The 26,593-nt window shown below is 34.3% G+C and overlaps 2 long non-coding RNA genes across 2 annotated transcripts in view; both read right to left on the reverse strand.

Moving 5' to 3' along the window:
• The window catches only part of LOC120087297 (uncharacterized), a 47,553-nt gene extending 21,554 nt beyond the window's left edge, over positions 1 to 25,999 (reverse strand). The window contains exon 1 of the long non-coding RNA XR_005484470.2: positions 25,780 to 25,999. This is a non-coding gene — a long non-coding RNA (uncharacterized LOC120087297). The remainder of the gene's footprint in view (positions 1 to 25,779) is intronic.
• On the reverse strand, positions 8,035 to 16,398 carry LOC150033836 (uncharacterized). Its single transcript, XR_016532541.1, has 2 exons — positions 8,791 to 16,398; positions 8,035 to 8,580 (listed from the first exon to the last, which is right to left on the reverse strand). It is a non-coding gene; the product is annotated as an uncharacterized LOC150033836 (long non-coding RNA).
• Positions 26,000 to 26,593: the final 594 nt, after the last annotated feature.

The raw sequence follows: 26,593 nt of genomic DNA on the forward strand, positions 1-26,593 counted from the left end.
GCGTGGCAAAGACGCACGCCCACCTCTGGAGCTTCATAGAAATCTGAAACACTTTTGTATTCCCGAATATCTCTACCAAAGAAGTTCGTCTAACTCTGTTTCCATTTTCTTTCTATGATCAGGCAAGAAATGAGCATATTCTCTCAAACCGGGAGAGATAACCTCGTGGGAATAAGTCATCAAAAAGCTTATGAAGAAGTATTTCCCACCAACCGAGAATGCCAGGAGAAGGAAATTAATAACAAATTGTGAACAAGAAGATGACGAATCACTCAGCGATGCTTGGGCGACGTTTAAGCGGCTGGTAAGAGACTGCCCACATAATGGCTTATCAGACTACCTGCAAATGGAGATTTTTTACCAAGGACTGAACCCTGCTTCGTAAACTGCTGCTAGTGCGATAACAGCTGGTGGTCTGCTAGACAAAATATATGAAAGGCCAAGAGTATACTTGATTGCATTTTCAAAAATCACGAGGATTGGTGGGAAAGTGATCAAAGATTAAGAATTAAAGATAGTAACGCAAACAATGGGGCCATCACATCCCTACAGAATCAAATGACTGCGATGATGAGTTTGATACAAGGCATCGCAATTAATAGCATGGGAGTGAAGAAAGGGCAGGTCAGCGCAATTGCTCAAACGACCGCAAGTTGTGTCATCTATGGAGATGTTCATTCGATAAAAGAATGCCCAGTAAACCCGCGTCAGTATGCTTCATAAAGAATAATCCCTATTCCGATACGTACCACCCCGAGTGCCCAAATTTTGCGTGAAAAATCAACAACAAAGCTTTCAACCAGTGGTGCAAAAAGGAGGGCCACTCGAATTTTTCCCGCAAAACAACGGTCCAACGCATAGTCAAGCTAGCAACTTGCAAACACCGCAATCTTCGCCCTTAGAGAGCTTATTGAAGCGGTACATTGAGAAAAACGAATCAGTGCTTCAGAATCAAGCAACATCCATTCGAAATCTCGAAATTCAACTAGGACAAATTGTGGACGAGCTAAAAAATAGACCGCAAGGAGCGTTGTCGAGCTCAACTGAACTAGTCAACATAGCCTCTAAGGGAGCTATGCGTTAGCCAGATTAGGCTATGCATTGTGTGGATGAGGCATGCAGCCATATGGTTGAAAGCATTGGCTTAGAAGCTGACCCTTGCATCGATAACCAAGAGGAAGGATCATCTTAGTGAATGATCAGCTAAGCTAGTTGTCATACTCAGATTTGATATTATCCTTTAAGGATGAGGTGGCAACTTGATGTTAAAAGGAGAACATACAGCTGTTAGTTTAAAAAAGAAGCTTGATTTCAAAGAAAGGGTTTGAGAAATTCGTTCGTGCAATGAAGTAATTCTAGAGCCGTTCAAACCCTCAGTATGTCTAGTTTTGAGGTTGAAATGCCGGAAGGAGATTCTAGCGAAATCGATCTAGAGAATGAAGAATCCGTCTGAAGGTTGAATTCTTGGGTAAGTTGGGCCAATCTTGATGATCTGAGGATTTCAGCTCAACTATAAGAAATTCTTTGCTGAAATTTTAAGTTAAGCTTGCTAGACATTTTAGGGAATGTTTGTAGAAGGAAATTATGTGAGAAAAGGCCTGAAAAATTGGTTATTAAAATTGTAAGTTAAATTTGGAATCTTGAACAAGCAGGCAGCTGCTTAGGTTAAACAAGCAAGCAGCTTTAAGGGCTTAACGATGATGTTGAGCGCATGCGTTGGAGGCTGAATTGATGCAAGGACGCGCTAAGAAGCATTAGACCATGCAACGCATATTGAAGCCGTAAGCACAAGTGCTGTGTGGGCATTGGATCCTACAGGCAGGAGCACAGGGTATTAAGGTAAGGTTGCTATGTGATTGTCCATGGGCGCGACCAGACGAACGCATGGGGCATGCATTAATATGCCATGAGATGGGCGCATGAGCTAAACAATGGGTGCAAAGGTTGCTATGTGATGAGCCATGTGATGGACAGTAGGCGTGGGCTGAAAGCATGGTCGCATAGGAGGCTTGAACGCCTAAAGCAAGGCATGGATGCATGGTAATGAAGTTGTTGCTTAGTCAAGTTAAGGCCTAAGAATTTGGCTAAGTGTTCAATGCACTGTGAGCATTTACATGAAGAGGATTGCCAAGACTGTGAGTGACTCTAAATGCTTTAAATGTTTTAAGTAAATTGCTAATGCTTATGAATGTCTAGTAATGCATGTTTACTGAAAGCTATTTATGATAACTATTCTTAAATAGTTACCAAGCAACGCATCTCACATTAATGTTATGTTTATACTATGCTTTTCAATGAACATGAGGATGCGTTAGTATAGAATACTTTGAGGCAACTAAGTCACTAAGAGATAAAAATATGCAAGTTCAGTATGAATAGCTCAGTACTGAAGGACTAGATGAGAAGGTACTGAAGCTCAGTCTTAGATTTGAATAGCTTAGTACTGAAGGACTAGATGAGAAGATACTGAAGCTTTGTCTTAGAATTTGAATAGCTCAATACTGAAGGACACGAAGAAGATATTTGAGCAGTAGTACCTAAGGTATGACGATACTTAAACTAGAATCACACGAAAGAAAAGTTGTCATTGGTAGTGTTGAGATCACTCCACACTAGCTACGGATTGATGTTGAGGAATTGAGTAAAGGTTCTCTCTCAACTAAGGTTGAAATTATGTTTTTAGGAAGTGAACAAAAGGGTTCCTTCCCAGTTAAGTAGTAATGTAGTAAAGAATGATAAAGAGTGAGCAAAAGAGCCACTCTAGACTAATAGACTAAGACATAGTCCAGCAAAGCATGAAAAAGTGCTATGTGATGTTAATGATGATGACATGAATAATAGTTGCCAAGTTTATGTTTTCAGTTAAAGCTTTCAGTTTTAATATCAAAATTTATGTACGAAAGTTATGCTTTAAATATTAGTCACTCACTGGGCATTCTAGCTCATGTTTTCAAATGTTTTCCTTTCAGGTAGCGATCAGTTCCCAAAAGACTTCTCTGCTGCTGCTCTGCCACTCAAAGAGTTAGGCTAAAGGAAGCTTAATTGAAGACCTGTATTAGTTAGTACACTTATGTCTATCAGATAAGGACTAGTATTTTAGATGGGGCTCAATAAGTTGTAATATGCATGTATGAATAATGCTATGAAACCCTGTAATGTAAATGTATTAGGTTCTGAGTTAATTTGTTTAGTATATTAATGAAATGTATGTATTCAAGGTTTGAGAAAACTTAATAGGTTAGATAGGCAATAAGTGCCGGCAAAAGGGTTGGTAACTGCTGCAATCACCACTCCATCCAGGTTAAGAGGGTAATCTGGAGTGGGGTATGACAGTAAATGTTTTCATTGCAGACAAAAGATGATCGTCATCTAAGATAAAGTCTGATTCTTCTTCTTCCAAGAACAAAAGTGTTCAGATGAAAAAGTGTAAGGGGAAAAGAAAGGCTCCTACTGACCGCAAAGGTAAGGCTAAAGTTGCAGACAAAGGAAAGTATTTCTACTACAACGAAGACGGGAACTGGAATAGAAACTGCCCGAAGTACCTTGTAGAAAAGAAAACGAAAAAAGAAAAAACAAGAAATTAGTTTCTAAAGAATGCTTGCAGAAGAAGAGATAACTCTTATGGTTGTCAACAAAGGAGGCTATCTTAGAAAAATTAGTGGGAGTTCCCGAAGTTGTTATCAAAAGATAAATCCATTATATTAGATAATGTAGTTCTTGTTTATGAACTGAAAAGTTTTATATCTATCATTTATAAGAACAATTGTTTAAAAGTATCATTTTGACATAAATGAAGTGTTCATTAGCAAAAGAAGTATTTTTATATGTTCTACTATGAAACAACTTCTATATTATAACTGAACAAAGCGAAGGCCATTTCAAACATTTAGATATTTAGCACGGTTGAAAAACAAAAGGCATAGGTTTCTTCAAGTACTTATCTTTGGGAATTAAAATTTGATCAAATAAGTCTTAATAGGATTAAGAAAATGGCTAAAAGTGGTCATCTAAATTAGTTAGAAGACAACCTTTTAACACTATATGTGTCTTGTTTTGAAGATAAGATGACCAAAAGATCTTTTATAATAAAAGGTCTTAGAGCCAAAGAACCCTTAGGGTTTGCACATTCAGACCTATATGGTTCGATGAATGTCAAAGTACTGTTACATTTACCTAACTTGATCATAAGTTTAAAACACTTAAAAAGTTCAAGGTATATGAAAACTTGTTAGGTAAAACAATTAAGACACTTCGATCATATCGAGGTGGAGAGTACATAAAATTTGAGATTTCCAGGACTATTTAATAGAACAGGGAATCTAGTCACAACTCTCTACACCTGGCGCCTTAGCAGAACGGTGTATCGGGAAGAAAAATAGAACCTTGTTAGACATGGTTCGGTTGAAAGATGAGTTATGCTCAATTGCCTAAATTGTTTTAGGAGTATATAGTAATGATTGTTATACTATTTTGAACATCATTCCATTAAAAGTGTTTATGACAAGTAAAGGATGTTTACATATTTCAGAATTTAGGAAAAACCAGCACATTTGTTGGTGTCAAACCCTAAGGAATTGGAACATCATTCAAAATAGTATGCCTATCCATAGGCTATCCAAAAATAGTATACTTGTTCAACCCATAAGAAAATTAAGTATTTGTATCGACAAATGTTACTTTAATTGACTAAGTATACATGAGAGATCATAAAATATTGTATCAAGTTTCCATAGTAGTTATAGAAAATCAACAAGAGTTTTTGATTAAGTTGACCATGAAACAAGATTTGTTAAGACTGGTAAGATGCATCTTTCTCAAAGAGTTGAGAGTGCCTCGATGTAGTAGAAGGGTTGTGTGACATCCTAGCCATAACATGGGTTTAGTAGAAACTCTAGTCACCAATAGTTGGTGATGGCGTCAAGAATCAAGAAGTTGAGGTTATAAGATGCATTCCCTATTTGTTAATTAATTAGAAGTATATCGTATACTGATGTGTTTACAGAGGTCCTCTCGGTTAAAGTGTTTGAGGGTCACCTAGTGAGTTTAGGATTATGTTTTGTATAATATAGGGCAACATGGAGAAAAACCCATAGGTATATGATACTCAGTAAAGGCAAACTATGGGTATGTGATGCCCTAGTTTGTTGTATTTCTCTCTAAAAACTCAAAAATTCAACATTATGTATACATATGTGATTTACAAGTGGAGTTTTAGTCCAAGTGAGAATTTGTTGGTTTTATGTTCTAAAACTCGTGGTTTGTAAATAATAAACTTATTCTGTTAATCAATATAGATGTTATTGAAGTGTAATTCAATAAAGTTGTTATTGAATGCATGAATTACTCATTTCATTTTACAAATAACCTAAATCTAATAAACTAAGATCCATGGCTATTACATGAGTACTTGAACTTTATGTGGAGACATAAGAATGGGTCGAGTTCGATTAAATAGCCAGAATGGTCTATAGTATATGGATAAAGTTGTGCCCTTATTTCGGAGACACTATCGAATGCAGCCCACTTTGTAGATGTTGCAATTGTTGTAAAGTGCTACAAATGAAGTGATTTTGATTCGTTCATGTGGAGACATGCGAGTGGGGGCGTCTTATGTAAAGAGTTTGTATGAGATCGGACCAAGAAGTAAGTTACTCTTACTTTATAACATTGTTTACTGTTTAAGACTGACTATTTTAAAGCGATGACCTAGATAACCTTAATCCTAAGCTAACTATGAACCCTAATTTATTTGAGATTATACTTAGATTTGCATGGGGATGTGGGTTGGCTCAACAACGTCGGCTCAATAAGCCTTCTATTTTAGGGGTAAGACTAGGGTTGGCAAAAATCCTTGCGGAGTCGGGTCCCCGCCTCGACCAGGGATGGAGGTCAAACCAGGGATTATAACTGGGTCCCTAGTTAGGGACGGGGAAGGTATCCCCACCTCGTCCTCGTCTCCAACCCCGTCCCTAGTTAATTCTTTTTAATATATATATATATATATATTAAAAAAAGGGGGAAATACCCCCTCGGGGATGGGGATGGAGATTCCCCCGCCCTGACCCCGTTGTCAACCCTAGGTAAGACCGGATAGATAGTTGGGGACATAGGTTGCAAGAAGAAATTCACTCCTATCCACTTTTAGAGATAGTAGAGAGGTTGTTCTCTTAAGTTTTGATTTTGAGTCTTGAACATGGGGCCCCATCCTCTCATTGACCAGAGAGGGACTCGTTTTAGTGATTGGATCACAAACCAATTATTCATTAGAGGTTCAACGAGACTTAAGGAACGAGATATAATGTCGGGGATAAAATAGCTTTTTGACCCAGTCGTTATTATGAATAACCTGTGAAAGGTTGACTTACCGATTATGATTATATCGAGTAGATACAAATATATTTACAGTGAGCGGAGCGCAACTACTAGGCTTTAGTGGAGACTCGGTAGTTAACGAATGTTGGTTAATTCGGGTTAACGAGTTTAACTAGTTAATCTCTTATTGTTGAAGCCCATGATCCATAAGTCCATTAGGTCCCCCTACTAGCTCACAAATAGATTAAATCTTAGAATAGCGTGATGAGAGAATTTGGAACGTTCAAATTCAAATTGAGGGATTCAGTAATTATATACGATATAATTACACATTTAATTAATGAATTAAACAAAATTCGAGAATTAGATAATATTTAGATTTGATTTAAATATTAATTACATGAATAGAGATTTATGATAGTGGACTTGGTGTTTTATTAATTTAATATTGGATATTAAATTATTTTAATTAGTTATTTAAATTAAGTTTATTTAAATTTAATTATTTGAATTAATTTTATTTAAATTTAGAAATTTAAATTTTTAGAAATTCAAATATTAAATTAAATTTTAGTTTTAATTTAAATTTTCTAAAAACTTAATTAAAGAAAATTGGATTTAAATTTAAAAATTTGAAAAACCCCCAATTTAGTGGGTTTTTCCCACTTTATACATTCAATTCCCACTCAAATTCAACTTGTTTTAGTGTCAAATGGAGAAGCAATCTGATTGCATGGAACTTTTTAACAAAATTCAGTTCAATTGGCTGAGAAATTCATTCATGCAATTCCATAAATTTGAGAGAGAAGGGTTCTCTGTAAGTATTGACATTTAATTTAAAGTTTCCTCAAAATTTCCTCAAATTTCAGCTCATTTTGGATTCCATTATTCAGTGCTAAAAATAGGTATCGTTAATTCTATCTAACCCAAAATAAATAAAATTTATAAAACACGCGCAACTACTAATACTAACATGTAGTAATAGTGGAAGCACGAAATCGATCCACAGAGAACCTCTATTAGTTGGCAAAATTGAACCTTGAATTTGAAAAGATAACAATTGGGGGGGTTTGTTTTTAAAGAAACTAACTAAAATCGAAGTAAGGCAAGAATTGATAGGAAAATTTTAGTAATGAGAAAAATGAGAGAGATTATGTAATAAATTTCAATGGAAAAATGAATCTTGGGGATTTTTGTAGATTTAGCAAATTCTATCATGGACTTAATAAAATTCATGCAATTAAGTTGTTCCATAGTTCATTAAGGGAGTATCCTAATACCCTAATTAGTCAATTAAACAATTAACTCTAATTTAGTTCTTACTTGCTTCCTAAAGACATTCTACAATTAGTCCCTAAATTGCATTAGACTCATGAATTTTTTTAACTATGAAAATTCTTGAAATTGAAAGACTGAAAATTCAAGATTGATTGTATGAATGTTCTGAATTAGTAGGTTTTTTCAAGAAAATAGGAAAAGAAGTCCAAGTTTCTATCAAGATTACAAATTCTTGCAACCTAGTAATAATTTTGTTATAGAACCATGTAACTTTGCATACAAAAATCAATTAAAATTGAGTTATCAATTCATTTTTAATCAATTGTATTCAAAATCTCAGCAAGAACATTCAAGAACAAGTAATTGCATGAAAAATCTCAAAGAAAAATCTCAAGAAAATGATAATCTACATAATTCCCCAAGAAAAAGACTTACGTACTCGTGGAGATGTAAATTTTTCAAGAAATCCATTGAGAATTACACAATTGGTACAAAGAATGAAGTAATTTTGAAAAAATCTCTCTAAAATTTACAAAGAATAGCTTTTTGTGTTAGTAGAAATCGAAATCTCTCTAAAAAAATGAAATTCTTCTCTCCTGTGAAGTTTGAAACTGAAGCTTTTTGTACTGACGAGGGTCATAGCGTTGCAACGCTATGAATTTGCAGGTCCAACACTGGTTTGTGCAGGCATGCGCATGCGCTTTTTTATTTTTTCGTCATTCTTTGGAGTGTTGCAACGCTGCGTAGAGCATTACGATGCTGCCCTATTTTGTAGCAAAATGATGCATTTTGTCCTTCAGCATCGAGCTAGCATTAAGCTGTGTTGTGGAGGGAGTGTTGCGACACTTCGAGCATTGCTGAAGTGTGTAAATTTGATTCTTTTGACGGGTAGTGTGGTAATTGGTAATTGCTCTTCTTTTGGTCCATTTTTTGCTTGATTTAGCTCCATGTTCGTTGTGATGTTCCAGTGTTGTCGAGATTTGATTTTACCTATAAAATATACATTTTAAGCAAAGAATTGAAGTAGATTTAAGGGAATTAACATAGAAAACATGTTCTTTTCAAAACCTAACATCCACCACTCAATCTAAGGTCATAGAGAATAGTAGAGAAGATCAAGTGTTTTAAAAGCTTTTTGGAGTCAAGAATCAAGTTGAATTCGAAGTTGAAGAAGAGTTCTTCAAAGATATATCATCAAACCCTATTTTCTGTTATGAACATGCTTGCTTAGGTGCTAAAATTGATGAATTAGAACGCTTAATGATTCTGTTTGCTTCCGCTTATTGCTTGCTAAACCCAACGCATTTCACGTCCTTTGAAGCTTTAAGTGCTGGATATCACTCTCAATATCTCAAAATAAACCTCAAACAACAAGCAAAGCTTTGAATGCAAGATTTGCTCGAGAACCCGCAAAAATAGATATTTAAACACATTAATCTTAACATGCAAGTGAGATTAAAAACATGAAATTAGTTCTTTTTTAAAAGCTAACAAAATTGTTTATTCATCTTCACCCAAATTGTAATGTTCCTTGGCGGTAGGTAATATAGCCAGTCTTTAGCATTGTCCTTCTGCGGAAAGAAAATGCTCTCATATTTATCTGCTCTTCTATTACTCCATGTAGACTCATTCCAACATAGACAATGTGGAATTTCTTTAAATGTTTATGTGGGTCTTCACATGCACGCCCATGAAAACTTGGCAGTAAATGGATTAAATCATTTTTCAACTCAAAAGTACCTATAATTTTATGTATAAAAGTTGTTGAATTGTGTATGGCGCTGTTAACTCTCTCAATGTGTGCTCAGGTTCCACCATTGTTGCCTTTTCCTCTTCCAATTCTTCCACTAGCCCTTACTCTGGTGTGTCTTCTACATGATTGGGTTAGTCTATGCTACTCATGCCCTCGCTTCTCTTCTTAGTCTCCTCTTTTCCCAATTTCTCAAGCTTTAATTTTTCCATATTTTTCAGTTGTTTTTTTAAATTTTTATTTAGAAGTTTATATTATGGTTTATTTGCAGGATGAGTATGAAAAAAAAAAGAGAAAGCTATCAATACAACAGAGAAGATAAATGAAGCTACCATTAATGTGTATGAACATGAAGAGGAAGTCAATGAGAATCCAATAAAAAAGCATAAGAACGTGAAAACATCCATAGTTGGGAACATTTTAAGCAGTTGAAAGGTGATTCTGATGACCCTTATGCTAGTGTAAATATCGTGGAGCTATTTATGTATGTTATTTAAAGCATAATGGTATTGGGACGATGATTAATGACTTAGATAATTATAAGAAATATGCTTACTAAAGGAAGAGAGCTCCATCTCAAAAGACTTTAGCTTTCAAACCTAAAGAAGGTGTTAGGGATGGTCTTTCACAATTTGTATGTGAATCATTTAATTTACAGAGTTCTTATGAAGCTTTGTGATAGCTCTGAAAAAGAGTTATAACTTCTAGCTTAATTTAGATTCTTTAATGGATTTTTAATGGTAATTATCCTATGTTGTAGGTATTGAACCTGAAGAGGTAGAACCGAGCAATTGAAGTCAAACATGGTTAATTTGAAGCAATTTGGAGGTGATTTGAACATATGGGCTTCAAAGGAGGAGAAATGACCAAAATGCCTCTGACCAGAGCATCGCAACACTTGCTCTATGCTCTAACACAACGCTAAAAGGAAGAACGCATGGATACATGTGGCATTGCAACACTACCCAAGAGCATTGCAATGCTACAACTTTTAACAGAATGTCACCAATGCGCACATAAGGCAACATCGCACCAAAGTTGCAACGCCACTCCAACGCTCGAGGGTTGCTGTCGGCAAGAGCGTTGCAACGCTCTTCTTAGCGTTGCAATGTTGTGCTTATTGTATAAAAGTATTCTTTCGGAATTAGGTAGGGGGAGGATGCAAAATCTGATGAAGCTCGATGAATGGCTACTAATTCTTTCCTCTTTTTTATATTTTTTGTATATGTAGGTTAGATTTTTATTTTCTCATTGTTTGGGTATAGCGTCCTATTAAAGAGACCGGGGGAATGTCCACAGGGATTTGAGGAACATAAAAGTCTATGTTGTTGGTGTAATTGTTTATAGAATAAGACGAATCATCACAAAACACCACCTCTACAAAATTTAGTTGATCGAGCTCTAGCTCATGACGTAAAACCAAACTCACAAAAAAGAGATAGAGCCATGACAAAATATGGGAAACGGACTTTCTTAAGAGAAGAGAGAGACCAATCCATGAGATAAAAGACTAAAGCAAAGAGTAAATGATAAGATCCTTTTTGGATTGTAAACGATGGATTAGATCTTCCTCTTCGATTTTGTTTATGGATTGCTCGAGGTAACTATTTTCTATCTAGTTTTTGGAGTTTTAATTCTTTGTTAATTTCTTGAGAATTTCGAGTTCTTAAATAAATTGCATGTTGAATTGTCTTCTTCAAATCCATTATAATTTCTAAAAGCATGATTTTGAGGTTGACTGTTCATGCATAATCGCGTATGGCTAATTGGTTTTTAGTTATGTCATGTTCTTACCTGAATGTCTAGCTAAAATCAATTAAGTAGCGTTAGTTAATTCTGCATTTGATGGCTATTCCTAGGATGCATGAATTGCTAGGTTTGAAGATAAAATTGGCTAATTGAACATGGATTTCCTGAAAATTAATCGACATAATTGAATCCTAAATTGTATTGCATGTGCTTTTAGTTCTATATGATCGTTATCAAATCCAATAGAATTTATAAACATATAGATTAGTTGGGGTATGACCTTTCCGACCTTAATTGAACTTGCTAGTTGTCCGTCTTTGTAGAGGCTAGTTAGATTGCATCGAGCGAGTAATTGTGCATACATGAATCAGTTGCATGTTTAAGCTTCAGAAATCGAGGATATGAATTGCATTGAATGGATCTATAAACTAGATAGATCAATCCTAGTTTACATTTATCCCTTACATTTTAACTCCTTGCATGTTTTCATTTTATACAAATCCAAACCCCCGTTTTTACTGCTTTTCATAATTAAATTTAGCTTAAGAGAATATTAAATCCTAGCCTCCTTGTGCTTCGACCCCGTACTTGCCACTTATGCTACTTGTTAGTATAAGAAGTAAGTTTAGGGTGATATAAAAATATTTTTGTTTTGGTTTGGAGTCAAATCAACGACATTGATTTTTGAATTCAAATAAAATGGTGCTGTTGTCGAGAAGGCAAGCAAATTAATCTCTTTTAGTTGAATTTGACTTGTAAACTTTAAAAACCCAAAAATATTTTTCTTTTCTTGTGTCCACTTGTTTTATCATGGCAGATGATATGAATATCTACTATGCGCTTCGTGTGAAGCAAGCGGCTCAATGTAGAGAACAAGAGGTAAGAGAATTTAATGAGCTTAGAAATCAAATATCTAAACTAAGATCTCTTGTTCAAGTTTTGGCTACTAGGAAATTGCAAAAGCTTGAGACATGTCAAATATGTTCATTTCAAGGTCATCCATTCGAAGCATGTCCTTAGCTTTCCCGTGGTCCTGACCATGATTATTGTTCCCTTTAGGAGATTCTTAGCCCATGCTTGACGTCGATGTGTACTTATTCTGCCAATTTAGGTATGTCATTAGAAGATTTGGTTAGAGAACTTTCTAACAGCTTTGGTGAGTTTGTGCAGGAATCCTTCTTTAGGCAACAAGAATTCTCGAAGTTTCCAGCAGGATAGCTTCCTTTCCGGATTAGAAGCTCGAGCTGAGTTTCAGAGTATGAGTGACCTCATTGCTCAAATCACTAAATCAGTTGGAAGACTTGAGGAGTCCTTGTTGCAATCTTCTAAGACTACCAAGGTGAGCAGTGAAGTCGATCATCACGGTCCTCATAACACTGGTCAAGGTTACTTTGGGTTTTATAATGCGTGAACTTATTGATCGTTCTTCTCAGTGTGTATAGGATTCTATTGAGTCTCACCTAGAGACTCAAGCCCCCATACTGGTTGAGGTAGGTATTGTTCCCCAGCTTGCAAATTCCATACAAACATCAGAGAACAGTTTAGAGCTCCCCATTGTTCATACCACTGAGATTGAGTTCATGGAGAAATTCTACCCTTTTAGTGATGAAGAAGATGTTTATCCCATGCCATGTCAGAAACAAGTTAGTAAGGTTAAGTTTAAGCCTGTACTCCACTTCGAGGAGTCTCAGGTAAAAGAGTTAGAGGCTTCCAAGCCTCGATCTGTTCTTTCTCCTGACATTTCTTACATTTTTTAATATTACCCATCTTTTCCTTGTGAGTTAGTTGATTCGAGTCATATTCTGTTGAGTCTTTTCTTTATTTTGACTCTTTAGGGTCATTTGAGTCTTTTGGTTTTTTCTTTTTGCATTTTTTTGCCTAAAATTAAAAATACCAAATTCGACCTATCTGGTTTCTTCAAAAGACGAAGAGCCTTATAGCCTTACCAGATTATATTGACTCATCTAAGAAGGGACCGGAGAAATACGAGAATTTTTTTCTACCTTGACAGGGGACAGGTCACGTCGAGAAACTGACGTTAAAAATTTGCCCTTCCTAGATGGAGCTAGGTGAAAAAAAAATTACTACTTTCTTTATTTTCTTTCTAGATTAGCTTTCTTTTTTATTTTGTTTTGTAGGTTCCTCTCTTTGATCCCTAAAGAAGAAAGAAACATCTTTTGAGAGGCGAGCCTTCCTACCATACCTCAAAGACCGTGCACAAAAACACCTACAGGGGAGGTTTTCTATTCCCTTGTCTTTATTTTCATTAGGTTTAGATTAGAGATATATTGGGGACAATTTATCATTTTAAGTTGGGGGTAGTGGTTAGATATGCATGTTTGGTAAGTCCTTGAGCACCTGAGCTCGGACTTTGTGGTCAAGCTTCAGTTGTTTAGGATTTACAAAATGTATGCATGATTTTGGACCAAATTAAAAAAATTTCTTTGATTCCCTTGCATATTTTGAGCACATAGCTGTCTTATTTGTGGTATTGAATGCTTAAGATTGGGTTATTTGGTCCATATGTTTGTTTTCCCTTGAAAGGCCTAAGTGATATTTGTTAAGTAACTGAAGTTCAACATAGTAATGCATGCTTAGGTTTTTGCCAACTCTTGTTTTGTAAAGTAAAAGCTTGTTGTATGCTAAATAAAGTCAAGCATGTTGTAGAGAAAAAGTAAGTTTGTATGATATTTTTGAAGAGGATTACTCCTCTTTCTTAGGGGTGTGATTAACCTAGAGCGATTATGACACCCGTAGTTTCCCTTTGAGCTCAAGTGCCCTTGAAGAATGAGTAAGTTTCGACATCTTTAAATGATACGTTGCTCATAGTTGGATGTCTTTCACGTAGCCCGTTTAGGCAAGCCAAACAAAGGTAGCGTAGTCTGGATAAGCGTTCCCCTTTTGTGTAAAAAAAGGAAAAAAAGTATAATAAAAGTTTGCTTCCCTTAAGTTTTACATTGCCACTTTGGGTCTAGGAAGCTTAATACTTGATCCTTCAAGCCAGAGTGGAGGAAAATGAGTTAAAGGTTGTATAAAACCTTCTCGAGCCAGTAAAGACCTAGATAGAATTGATTAAGCGCGCACACACACACACGTAGGGGATAGAGAATTAGTTTTAAAATTCTTGATTTAGTTCATGTGTTTGAATAACACTATCTTTGTGAAGAGTTTGTTATCTTTAGGCTTAAGGTTAGAGTCATTCATTTGCATCACATGTTTCATGTCTATATTTCGTTTTACCTTGCTCGGGATGAGCAAGAATTAAGTTGGGGTGTTTGATAGCTCTCAATAAGAGCTATAATTCCTAACTTAATTTAGGATCGTTAATGGGTTTTTAATGTTAATTATCTTATTTTGTAGGTATTGAATGTCGAAGAGGTTGAACCGAGCAATTGGAGTCAAACGGGGTTAATTTGAAGCAATTTTGAGGTGATTTGAGCATCCGTACTTCAAAGGACAAGAAATGACAAAAATTTCCCAGACTAGAGCATCGCAATGCTCACTCAATGCTCTAACACAATGCTAAAAAGTAGAACGTATGGATGCAGGGTAGCGTTGCAATGGTACCTAAGAGCATTGCAACGCTACAACTTTTAATGGAATGTCACCAATGCGGCACACAAGGCAGGGGAGCATTGCACACATATTAAACCTTATTGTATATGATGCTTTTGAGGAGCATAATGAGAGGATTAATAGAATTCGAAATATTGTTAAATATTTGAGATCTTTCCCTGCACGTAGGATAAATTTAAAAAGTGTTCTAAAAATGAAAGAATATCCTACAATAATATCGTATGTCTTGACGTTCTCACTAGATAGAACTCTACGTATGATGCTTAAGGCAGCTATTAAGTTTGCAAGAGCATTTGACAGATTAGAGGATGATGAAGATGCTTATAAGAATGATTCATCACTCATTAAAGATGATTGGGTAAATGCTAGGATGTTGATAATGTTTTTTAAAGTGTTTTACACTGTCACATTGAAAGTTTTTAGATCTTTGTTTATAACTTCAAATGTCACCAATGCGCACATGCAAGGCAGGGGACTATTGCACACATATTAAACCTTGTTGTATATGATGCTTTTGAGGAGCATAATGAGAGCATTAGTAGAATTCGAAATGTTGTTAAATATTTGAGATCTTTCCCTACACGTAGGATAAATTTAAAAAGTGTTCTGAAAATGAAAGAATATCCTACAACAATATTGTATGTCTTGACGATCTCACTAGATAGAACTCTATGTATATGATGCTCAAGGCAGCTATTAAGTTTGCAAGAGCATTTGACAGATTAGAGGATGATGAAGGTGCTTATAAGAATGATTCGTCACTCATTAAAGATGATTGGGTAAATGCTAGGATGTTGATAATATTTTTAAAGTATTTTACACTGTCACATTGAAAGTTCTTGGATCTTTGTTTACAACTTCAAATTTGGTTTCTCACGAGATATATAAAATTCAAAATTGCATACAAGTGAATGCTAATAGTGAAACTAAAATACTTTTTACTATGGCTAATAATATGAAGGTAAAATTTAACAAGTATCTGTGTAATGATGAGAGGAATAACAATATACTCTTATGCATTGTTGTGGAGTTAGATCCTTGTTATAAGATGAAGTGCCTAACTTATTGTTGGAATGACCTTTTTGGGCTAGACATTACCAAGACCAAGCTAAGAATAGTCGAAAATATTATGAGGCATCTTTTTCACGGATACAACAATGGACAAACTAGTGGTAGTTGTGCTAGTTGTAGTGCTATTTGTAGTGCTAGTGTTGCTGTTAATACGGGTGCTAGTTGTAATGTTGGTGCTAGTTCATGTGAATCCACTAGTGATCCTCATATTCGTGGTTGTAATTTTCCAACTCTTTTGGATACCATTATGGATGTGGATTTGGAGATAAAGTGAAAGTGGGAGTGGAAAAGAATTATGGCTACATATATGTGTTGGGTTTTATTTCCTAAAAACTCGTGGTTTGTAAACAATTAAATTTATTTTATTATCAATAAAGTTGTTATTAAGGTTTATTCAATAAAGTTGTTATTGAATATATGAATTGCTTATTTTGTTTTGGAAAGAACCTAAAACCAAGCTCAATAGTAGATTTGGAAATTTGAAGCTTCTACCAAGCAGCGTTGCAATGCTGCCGTTAGAGCATTGCAACACTTTATTCAAATAACCCAGCAAAAAGGAGAAACACCTAGAAGTGTTGCAAGGCTGTGCTTCTTTCAGCCCAGAACACACACGCACGAACAGGCCTGCAGTTCAATTGGACCGATTCAGTCAGTTCGGGTCAAGGAGGTTTGGTTCAGCTAGTTTTAGACCAGTTCAACCCATTTTGGAGCCTTGGAAGTCCAGTTCAAGTCCGATTCGGGTCAGTTGGTGTGATCCATAGGCTTTTTTAGGCTGTTTTTAATTATTATTGTAATATTTTAGTCTGTTTGTTTGTTAAAATGCCAAAAATTGGTCCATATTGGTGTGTTTAATTATTTGTGCATTATAAATGTATGTTATAATTAAATAAATCTTGTATGTGCATATTGTATGCCTTGTACATTTAAAATCCAAGCATAGGACGCATGCGACATGCATTGAAAGTATGTTATAAATGGTTATAATATATAGTTTGCATGTATTAGGGTTTCGTGTTTTAATAAAAAGTGTTATATTAAATTATGAAATGCTTGATGTATGTTATGGATGAAAAGCATGTCTATAGTTCTATAATTTGTTATAAAAGTGGATTAGACATTTAAAATCCATAACAAAGATAAGATGCATGCTCACCTAGGGTTAACAAATAACAACTTGTTTTAAATAGTTAAAATAGGTGGTTATCTTGTAAAACTTTAGTTACAAAGTCACTCGGGCTAAAATCTTGTCTAAGGTTGAAGGTACTTAAGATGACGGTTTAAAAAACACCTGCTACCTGGGGATTTTAGATGATTCTTGAGCGTTGTTAACCTAGTTTTATGAGCATGCATGAGTGGTGTGAGGTAATAAAATGGTTTATCACTTAGACATCGTAGGTTAAATCCAAATATAAACGTTATACTTAGATAAACACCTAGACTTAGGTTGTTTATTAGTCGGAATATACCTAAGTAAATATTTACCCAAAATAAATAGAACACTTCACTAGGAGATTAATAATATATACGATATGTTATTCTTAGCTCTCATGTCCCTAAGAGTTCACACCGTGAGATTCATGCTCGGCTTCGTGTCACCCTGAAAGTGACCTCCATTTGGAAAGTGTTTACATGGGTCAATAACAAGGTGAAAAGGGGAAGTAGTTCATAGTAAGTGGGTGAAGGTTGTGTGTGAACATATCCTGTGATCTCTTCTATTAGTTTGGACCGTGAGATTTCTATATTGCGCCTGCTTGTCATTTTTAGCAACATAAACTAGTCGTTTTTCCCAGAGGGTTGTAACATGGGATTCAAAACAAATCAAATTCCAGAAATGGATAGGATTTCTTAGGTTCATTCCCAACCTTGAGTCTCTAATTCGGAAGCATCGTTAGGGCCGATCTCTGAGGTCTGAAAATGGAGGGTTACACTTACAAGAGTTACTAAGTGTTAGAAAGCTTTTGACCAAAAACGGTAACTAAATGATTATAGGAATAAGAGTGATTTTAGAATTAGTATTTAGTCAAGAATGTCTTGCTTCAATGAAGGAGTATTTGACTGCCCCTTAGTAGCATCTATTATGACATACTAAAGTATTGTTGTAAATAAATAATGAAATTTGGGTACATTATTACTTTTGCTAAAATTTAATTGGATTTAAAAGCAATTTACTTATTAGAATTTGTTTATCTTTCAACATGTCAAAATCTTCTAAATTACTCGCTTTTTGATAAATTTAACGGTATTAATTTTTCAACATGGAAATAAAATATAAATGCGATACTAGCAGATGATGATTTAAAGTTTGTTTTAACAAAGGAATTTTCTCCATCTCCCATGTAATCTGCAAACCAAAGAGTTTGGAATGCATATGACAAATGGATTAAGGAAAATGAAAAGGCTCAAATCCATATCTTAGTAAATATATCCGATATACTAGCTAAGAAATTCGAGAACATGGTTTCTGCTAAAAAATTCATGGATTCGTTACGGACATTGTTTGGACAATTTTTCAAGAACGATATTCTCGAAGAAGTTTATTACCATAACATAAAGGATAGAACCTCTGTTAATGAACAAGTTCTAGATACGTTAGAAGTAATAAACACGAATGTCATACATGAGAAAATTAAGAAAGCACAACAAAGTAAATATGATTTGTTTGTCATTGAGATGTGTTTAGTGAAAAATGATAAATTGGATATTAGATTCAGGTACCGCTAATCATATTTGCGCTTTTGCTCAGGAAACTAGTTCCTGGAGACAGATTGCAGAAGTCGAAATAATCTTTAAGGTAGAGACTGGGAAGGTTGTCTCAGCTAAAGCAGTGGGAGATATAAAGTTATTTATTGAAGATAGATTCATTTTACTTGAAAATGTTTATTACATTCATGCCATGAGGAGGAATTTAATATCTATCTCATGTTTGCTAGAACAAAAGTATAAAGTCTCTTTTGAAGATAATGAAGTGTTCATTATTTCAAAAGGTATTAAAATATGTTCTGCAAAACTGGAAAATAACTTATATGTTTTAAAACCAACTGAGGTAAAAGTTGTTTTGAATATAGAGATGTTTAAAACAGCTGAAACTCAAAATAAGAAATGAAAAATTTCTCCTAATGCTTATCTTTGGGACTTAAGATTTGGTCACATTAATCTCAATAGAATTGGGAGATTGGTTAAGAGTGAACTCCTAAACCAGTTAGAAAACAACTCTCTACCACCTTGTGAGTCTTGTCTTGAGGGTAAAATGACCAAAATATCTTTTGCAGGAAAAGGTCTTATAGCCAAAGAACCTTTAGAGTTCGTACGTTCAGACCTCTGTGGTCTGATGAATGTCAAAGTACGAGAAGGATATGAATATTTCATCAACTTTATTGATGATTATTCTAGATATGACTATATTTACCTATGCATCATAAGTCCGAAACCCTTGAAAAGTTCAAGGAATATAAAGCAGAGGTTGAGCACCAATTAGGTAAAAATATTAAAACACTTCGATCAGATTGAGGTGGCGAGTATATGGACCTAAAATTCCAGGATTATTTGATAGAACACAGAATTCAATCTCAACTCATACCACTTAAAATACCTCAACATAATGGTGTAGTGGAAGGGAGAAATAGAATCCTATTGGATATGGTTCGTTCAATGATGAGTTATGCTCAGTTGCCTAATTCATTTTGGGGACATGCAGTAGAGATTGTTGTATATATTTTGAACATGGTTCCCTCGAAAAGTGTTTTAGAAACACCTTAAGAGTTATGACGAGGGTGTAAAGGTAGTTTACGCACTTCAAGATTTGGGAATGTCCAACACATGTACTAGTACAGAACTGAAAGAAACTAGAACACCATTAAAAAATATGCCTATTTGTAGGCCACCCCAAAGAGACAAAAGATGGTCTATTTTATGATCTTCAAGATGACAAAGTATTTGTATCGATAAATGCAATATTCTTAGAGGAAGACCACATAAAAAATCATCAACCTCGCAGTAAGCTAGTATTAAATGAAATATCCACAGAAGCTACAAACAAATCAACAAAGGTTGTTGATCAAGTGGTTCCTTCAACAAGAGTTGTTGATGAAACTGGTTTTCACACCGTTTTCAACAGTTGAGAGGCCTCGACATAGTGGGAGGGTTGTTCAACAACCTGACCGTTACATGGGTTTGAAAGAAACTCAAGTCATCATACTTGATGATGGCTTAGAGGATCCATTAACCTTTAAACAAGCAATGGAATATATGTATAGAGACTAATGGATAAAAGCCATGGACCTCGAAATGGAGTCCATGTACTTCAATTCAGTCTAAAAACTTATAGATCAACCAGAAGAGGTAAAACCTATTAGTTGCAAATGGATCTATAAGAGAAAACAAGACCAAGCCAGTAAAGTACAAACCTACAAGGCTAGACTCATGACAAAAGGGTTTACCCAAGGAGAGGGGGTGGACTATGAAGAAACCTTCTCTTCAATTGCTATGATCAAGTCCATTAGAATACTCTTATCCATTGTTGCTTTTTATGATTATGAAATATGGTAAATGGATGCCAAGACAATATTTCTGAATGACTATCTTGAAAAGAGTATCTATATGTCTCAACCAGAGGGGTTTATAGAATAGGATCAAGAGCAAAAGGTTTGCAAGCTTAAAAGATCCGTTTATGGGTTGAAACAATCATCTCGATCCTGAAATATGAGATTTGACACTACAGTCAAATCTTGTGGCTTTGAACAGAACGTTAACGAATCTAGTGTTTCCAAGAAGATTGTCAACATGACTGTAGCTTTTCTAGTTTTATATGTTAATGATATTCTACTTATTGGAAATAAAGTAGAATTCCTAGCTGACGTTAAGAGATGGTTAGTTTTGCTATTCGAAATGAAAGATTTGGGAGATGAATCCATATAGTTTGAAATCACAAGAACAGAACACTAGCATTATCTTAGGCATCTTATATAGACAAGATGTTATTTAGATATAAAATACAAAATTCCAAGAGAGGTATGTTACCTTTAAGGCATGGAATTCATTTATCTAAGGAACAATGTCCTAAGACACCTCAAGAGGTTGAGGTTATGAAACGAATTCCCTATGCATTAGCAGTTGGAAGTTTGATGTATGTCATATTGTGTATACGCCCAGACATATGCTATGTAGTTGGAATAGTCAGCAGATATCAGTCCAATCCTGGATATGATCATTGGACTATTGTTAAGAACATTCTCAAGTATCTTCAGAGAATGGGAGACTATATGCTCGTGTATGGTGCTAAGGATTTGATCTTTATTGGATACATTGATTCTGATTTTCAAAACGATGTGGATTCTAGGAAATCAACTTCGGGATCAGTATTCACTCTAAATGGAGGAGCTATAATATGGAGGAACATAAAGCAAAGCTGTATTGCTGACTCTACTATGGAAGCGGAGTATATAGCTGCATGTAAAGTAGCCAAGAAAGCAGTATGGCTTAGAAAGTTCTTGACCGATTTAGAAGTAGTTCCAAATATACATCTGTCAATCACATTCTATTGTGATAACAATGGAACACTTGCAAATTCCAAAGAACCGAGAAGCCATAAGCGTGGGAAACACATCGAGTGCAAGTACCATCTCATCAGGGAGATCGTACATCGATGAGACATGATCGTCATGCAGATAGCCTCAGAAGACAATTTAGCTGGTTCATTTACAAAGGTCCTCACGACCACCTAATCAGACTAGGACTAGAGACAGATAAATCTGGAGAACTAATGGGTATCCGATGCCCTAGTTTATTGTATCTATTCTCTCATACTCGACATTGTATATATTTGTATATATTTGTATATATGTAAACCCAATGAAGTTTTAGTCCAAGTGGGATTTGTTGGGTTTTATATCCTAAAACTTGTGGTTTGTAAACAATTAAACTTATTTTGTTATCAATAAAGTTGTTATTGAGGTTTATTCAACAAAGTTGTTATTGAATGTATAAATTGCTCATTTAATTTTAGAAAGAACCTAAATCCAAAAAACTAAGATCCATGGCTATTACATGAGTACTTGAACTTTATGTGAAGACATAAGAGTGGATCAAGTTCGAGTAGATGGCCAAAATGATATACAGATAAGACTGGGTACCTTATTCTGGAAATACTATCAGATGCGGCCCACTTTATATTTAGTACAAATGATGTGATCCTGAATTGTTCATGTGGAGACATACAAGTGAAGGCGTTCTGTGCAAAGAGTTTGTATAAGACTGGGCCAATAAATATGTCACTCTTACTTTATAATGTTATTTGTTGTATAAGACTGGCAATTTCAAAGCGAAGACCTAGGTAACTTAACCTTAATCCTGAGTTAACTATAAACTCCTGTTTATTCTAAATTATCCTTAGTTTTTCATGGGCGGTAGTTGGCTCAACATCGTCGGCTCAATAAATTCCCCATTTTAGGGGTAAAATTGGGTAGATAGTTGGGGACATAGGGTACAAGATAGAATTCACTCCTACCCGCTTTTAGGGATAGTAGAGAGGTTGTTCCCTTAAGTGCTGACTCTGGGTCTTGAACAAGGGGCTCACCCTCTCATTGGCTCGAGATAGACTCGGTTTGATGATAGGATCACAAACCAATTATTCATTAGAGGGTCAGTGAAACTTAAGGAGTAAGATATAATCTTAGGGGTAAAACAGCTTTTGACCCAACCGTTATTACGAATAACCTGTAAAGGGTTGACTTACTGATTATGGTTATATCGAATAGACAGAAATATATCTACAGTGAGGGGAATGCAACTATTGGGCTTTAGTGAAGTGACCCAGTAGTTAACAAATATTGATTAATTCGGTTTAAAGAGTCTAGCCAATTAATCTTAGATCGTTGGAGCTCATGATTTGTAGGTCCATTAGGCCCCCTATTAGCTCACAAATAGATTAGACCTTAGAATAAAGTGATGAGAAAATTTGAAATGCTCAAATTCGAATTAAGGGAATTATTAATTATATGTGATATAATTAGACGTTTAATTATCGAATTAAACGAAATTAGAGAATTGAAAAATACTTAAATGTGATTTAAATATTAATTATATAAATGGGGATTCATGTATTAGGAATTGGTGGTTTAATACTTTGATATTTGATATCAATTTTTGATTAAATGGTTTTATTAATTATTAGGAATTAATTTTATTAAAAATTAATTATTGGAACTAATTTTGGTTAAAATAATTTTATAAAATTTTCCAATTTTTTTTTTTAAATTGGATTTTAAATTGATTTTAGTAAAGAATCCATTAATCTGAAATTAAAATTTCAAATTTGAAAATTGATTTTAAATCAATTTAAAATGAAAAAAAAAAAAACATATTTAGTGGGTTTTTTTTTTTTTTTTTTTTTTTTTTTTTTACATTGAACACCTCTTATTCCACCTCAAAATACCACTTACAATTTTGATTGCTTTGCGGCAATTCCTTATGCAATATGATTGCATGTAGGGAAGTATTAAAATAGATGAAGTTTGGAGAATGGAGTGTGGTTGCATGCTGGAATTATGAAGAATAAAGGTTCCTTTTCAATGCTACACAAAAACTGAAATCCTCCATTATTCTCTTAAAAATTCTAACTCATTTTGGATCCTACAATCCAATAGCTTTAGAGGATAGTAAGAAAAATCAAGTGGTAGTCTACAAGCCACTGAAGAGAAAATTCGAGCAAGGAGTTATTGAATTGTGGAGGATTCTTCAAAGGTATGAATTCTAAAAGCCCTATTTCTTCAATACGTACATGCTTACTTGATTGCTAAAATTGATGAAATTAGAGTGTTTAAGATCTAAATTGCTTCCGCTTGTTGATTGTCAACACCAACAATATGAGTTTCGAACTGTTGAGACTACAACTTTTGGTGGAGAGTTAAAGATTGATGTATACTTGTTGGAATTCCTTGAGGAGTGTGCTAATAGTAGTTTTGATATTCTTTATTGCTGGAAGCAGATTGAGCATCAATTTGTGATTCTTAGACATATTGTTAGAGACATTTTGGCTATTACAATATTTATTATAGTGTCTGAGTCAGTTTTTAGTACTAGAGGACGTGTGGTAAATTCAAATCATTGCTCATTGGCTCCAAGAATGGTGACGGCTCTTATATGTACTCATAATTGGTTAAATTCAAACGCAATCAATCTTGACCTTCAAAATGAAGACTTGGAACAAGATTTAGAATTTGAAGAAGGTATTCAATTTATTTTTTATTTCTTCTTTTCAAATTATGATTTTATTAAATTCTAATTTTATAAGATTTTGAGCTATTTCATGGATGGAGAAAACGACGTCGAAAATATGGGATAGGAAAATTTTGTATTATGTTTAAACCTAGATGAATTATGTTTATTTGTTTTGGAACTTTCAAATCTATATGGATTATGTTATCAAGACATTAATTAGATAGTGAACACTACTTATTAATTATGAATTATTTTGGAGCTTTGCTTTGGAACTCTCTATTAATTATTAATTATGTTGGGATTTTATAATTTGTATGACTAGTTTAGTTCAAGTATTATTCCATGGATACTTGTTTGAATATTTGATTAAACTAACTAAAATAAGGGGAAAGAAGGAATTAAAACAAAAGTGGAGTAGCAAGTATATTGAGTAACCGAGTCAGTCAATTTTATGTGCTATTAATTAATTTTGCCAACTAACTATGTGCTATTAATTAATTTTGCCAAGTAACTTTAAAATTGAATTTAAGACTCCCAAATTATGAAATAATATTAAAAAATCACACAAATCGCAAAACTGTTGAATCTAAAAGTAGCAAAAAAAAAAAAAAAAAAAAAAAACGAGCTGGTCGGTTTGCGCTGAAATTGACTGCCCCGCTAGATTGACGGGTGTTCAGTTTAGTCTTAGGGTGTAGGAAGCTCGATATCATTTTTTTAAAAACCAATATGGTTGATTTTGGGGTCGATTTTCATGGAAAACTAATCCATCTGACCGATTCTCACCATTATTTTTAAATATACCAAATCACATGATCTGATTCATCCCAAGATGGGTGATATTCTTATATTATGATTATAGATTACTTGGGACACACACCATATATTTTTGTTAACTTTACAATGGTTACCCTTTCTCTCTCAATTGGTTTTTTTTTTTTAATTATTTATCATTATTTGACCTCTCCCTTAAGGTTGGCAATGGGGTCAGGGTGAGACGAGGGTGGGTTCCCCATTCCCGTTCCCGTTGGAGGATTTTTCCCCATCCCTGCCTCCATCGGGGAAACGGGTCCCCCGTTTTCCCTTTCGATTCCTCATGGGGACTTTTCTTTTCTTTTTCTTTTTTTTTTCTTTCTATTTTTTCCCTAAAATTCTCTTTGGTTTAGGTTTGGACACTTTAATTAGGCTTAAATTGGGCTAAATTAAAAACTAGGCTAAATGCAAAAAGTTAAATACCTAATATATATATATATATATATATTTAAAAATCTAATTGAGGCAGGGATACCTCCCATCCCCGCCCTGTCTCCGATCAAATCGGGGATTCCCCGTCCCGATCGGGGTGGGACCCCATGGGGACCCGATCTCGCGGAGAATTTTGCCAACCCTACTCTCCCTCTTGCTTCTCCTTCCATTCTCACACTTCCCCTCTCCCTTTCTCGCTTTCACTCTTCCCCTCTTTCGTACCAATTTTTTCAACCAAACTCACTCTCTCTTTACTCTCTCTTTTCCAAGAAAACTAGGAACACACAACTCTCTCTCAATTTGAGTACCAAAAAAACCAAGATTTTTCAAACTCTATATGAATTTTTCTCTTCATCCTGACATTTTCCATGAATCCACCATTTTCTTCCTTTTCAATCCTTACACTAAACTACTCCTTCTTCTATCTTTTTTGAAGAGATTAAGTTCCAGTGGAAGCGTTTGATCGCCTTTTATGTTTTGATTTTTGTTTAGATAAAAGAAAATACATAAAAAATGAACTAAATTATAGACATCATCATGTGTGAATTATTTAGGCTAAGCATGAATTAAAAGTAAAGAAAAATTACCTTTGAAGACTCTCTTCCATCAATTTTCAGTAGTACTTTCCTATTCGAATCTCCTCCAAAAAAGTCTTCTCCTTGACTATGACTCTGGGCAAGAATCCATTAGTGTGTTCTTTTGAAAGGGTTACGGAATTGAGAGGAAGAATTTGAAGATGCAAATAACAATTCTCTTATCTTTTTCTTGTGGTGCAGAGTAAAAGGAGAAATATATATATATATATACTTCAACACTCCTACACAGAGCAAAAGCTTCTGTATTTAACTAAGAAGGAAAGAGATAACTTCCCATTACCCCACTCCCTTGGTGGGAGTTAATTATTTTCATTAATTAATCAATTGATTAAATAAGTTAATTAATTAATTATTTAAATCAAATTAAATATCTTATATTTACATATTTATTTTATTAAATATATCATATTTAATTAAATAAATATTTGAATCATATTCAAATGCATATTTATTTTTTAACATATAGTTTTAAAATGAATCTCATTCATACTAATTTTTAGTTTATAATCTTAATATAAATCTCATTCATATTAATTTATGATTTGAATAATATATATATATATAACCTCCCATATTATATAGTTTAAATTTGAATCCTATTCATTATTAGCTTAATAATGTATCTATATAAATTCCATATCATATACAATTAATATATGTTTTCCTAAACTAATTTGAACACTTCAAATTATTCTTTCAAAGCTCTAGTTATTGTTAATTCGTTGTGGATAGCAAGGGGACATAATGGACCTACATATTATAAGCTCTAATGATCCGAGATATTACTTAAACTCTTTAATTAATT

Source organism: Benincasa hispida, chromosome 9 (assembly GCF_027475165.1).
Source record: "Benincasa hispida cultivar pf3 chromosome 9, pf3_genome.v1.1, whole genome shotgun sequence".
In the NCBI taxonomy this organism is placed as follows: domain Eukaryota; kingdom Viridiplantae; phylum Streptophyta; class Magnoliopsida; order Cucurbitales; family Cucurbitaceae; genus Benincasa; species Benincasa hispida.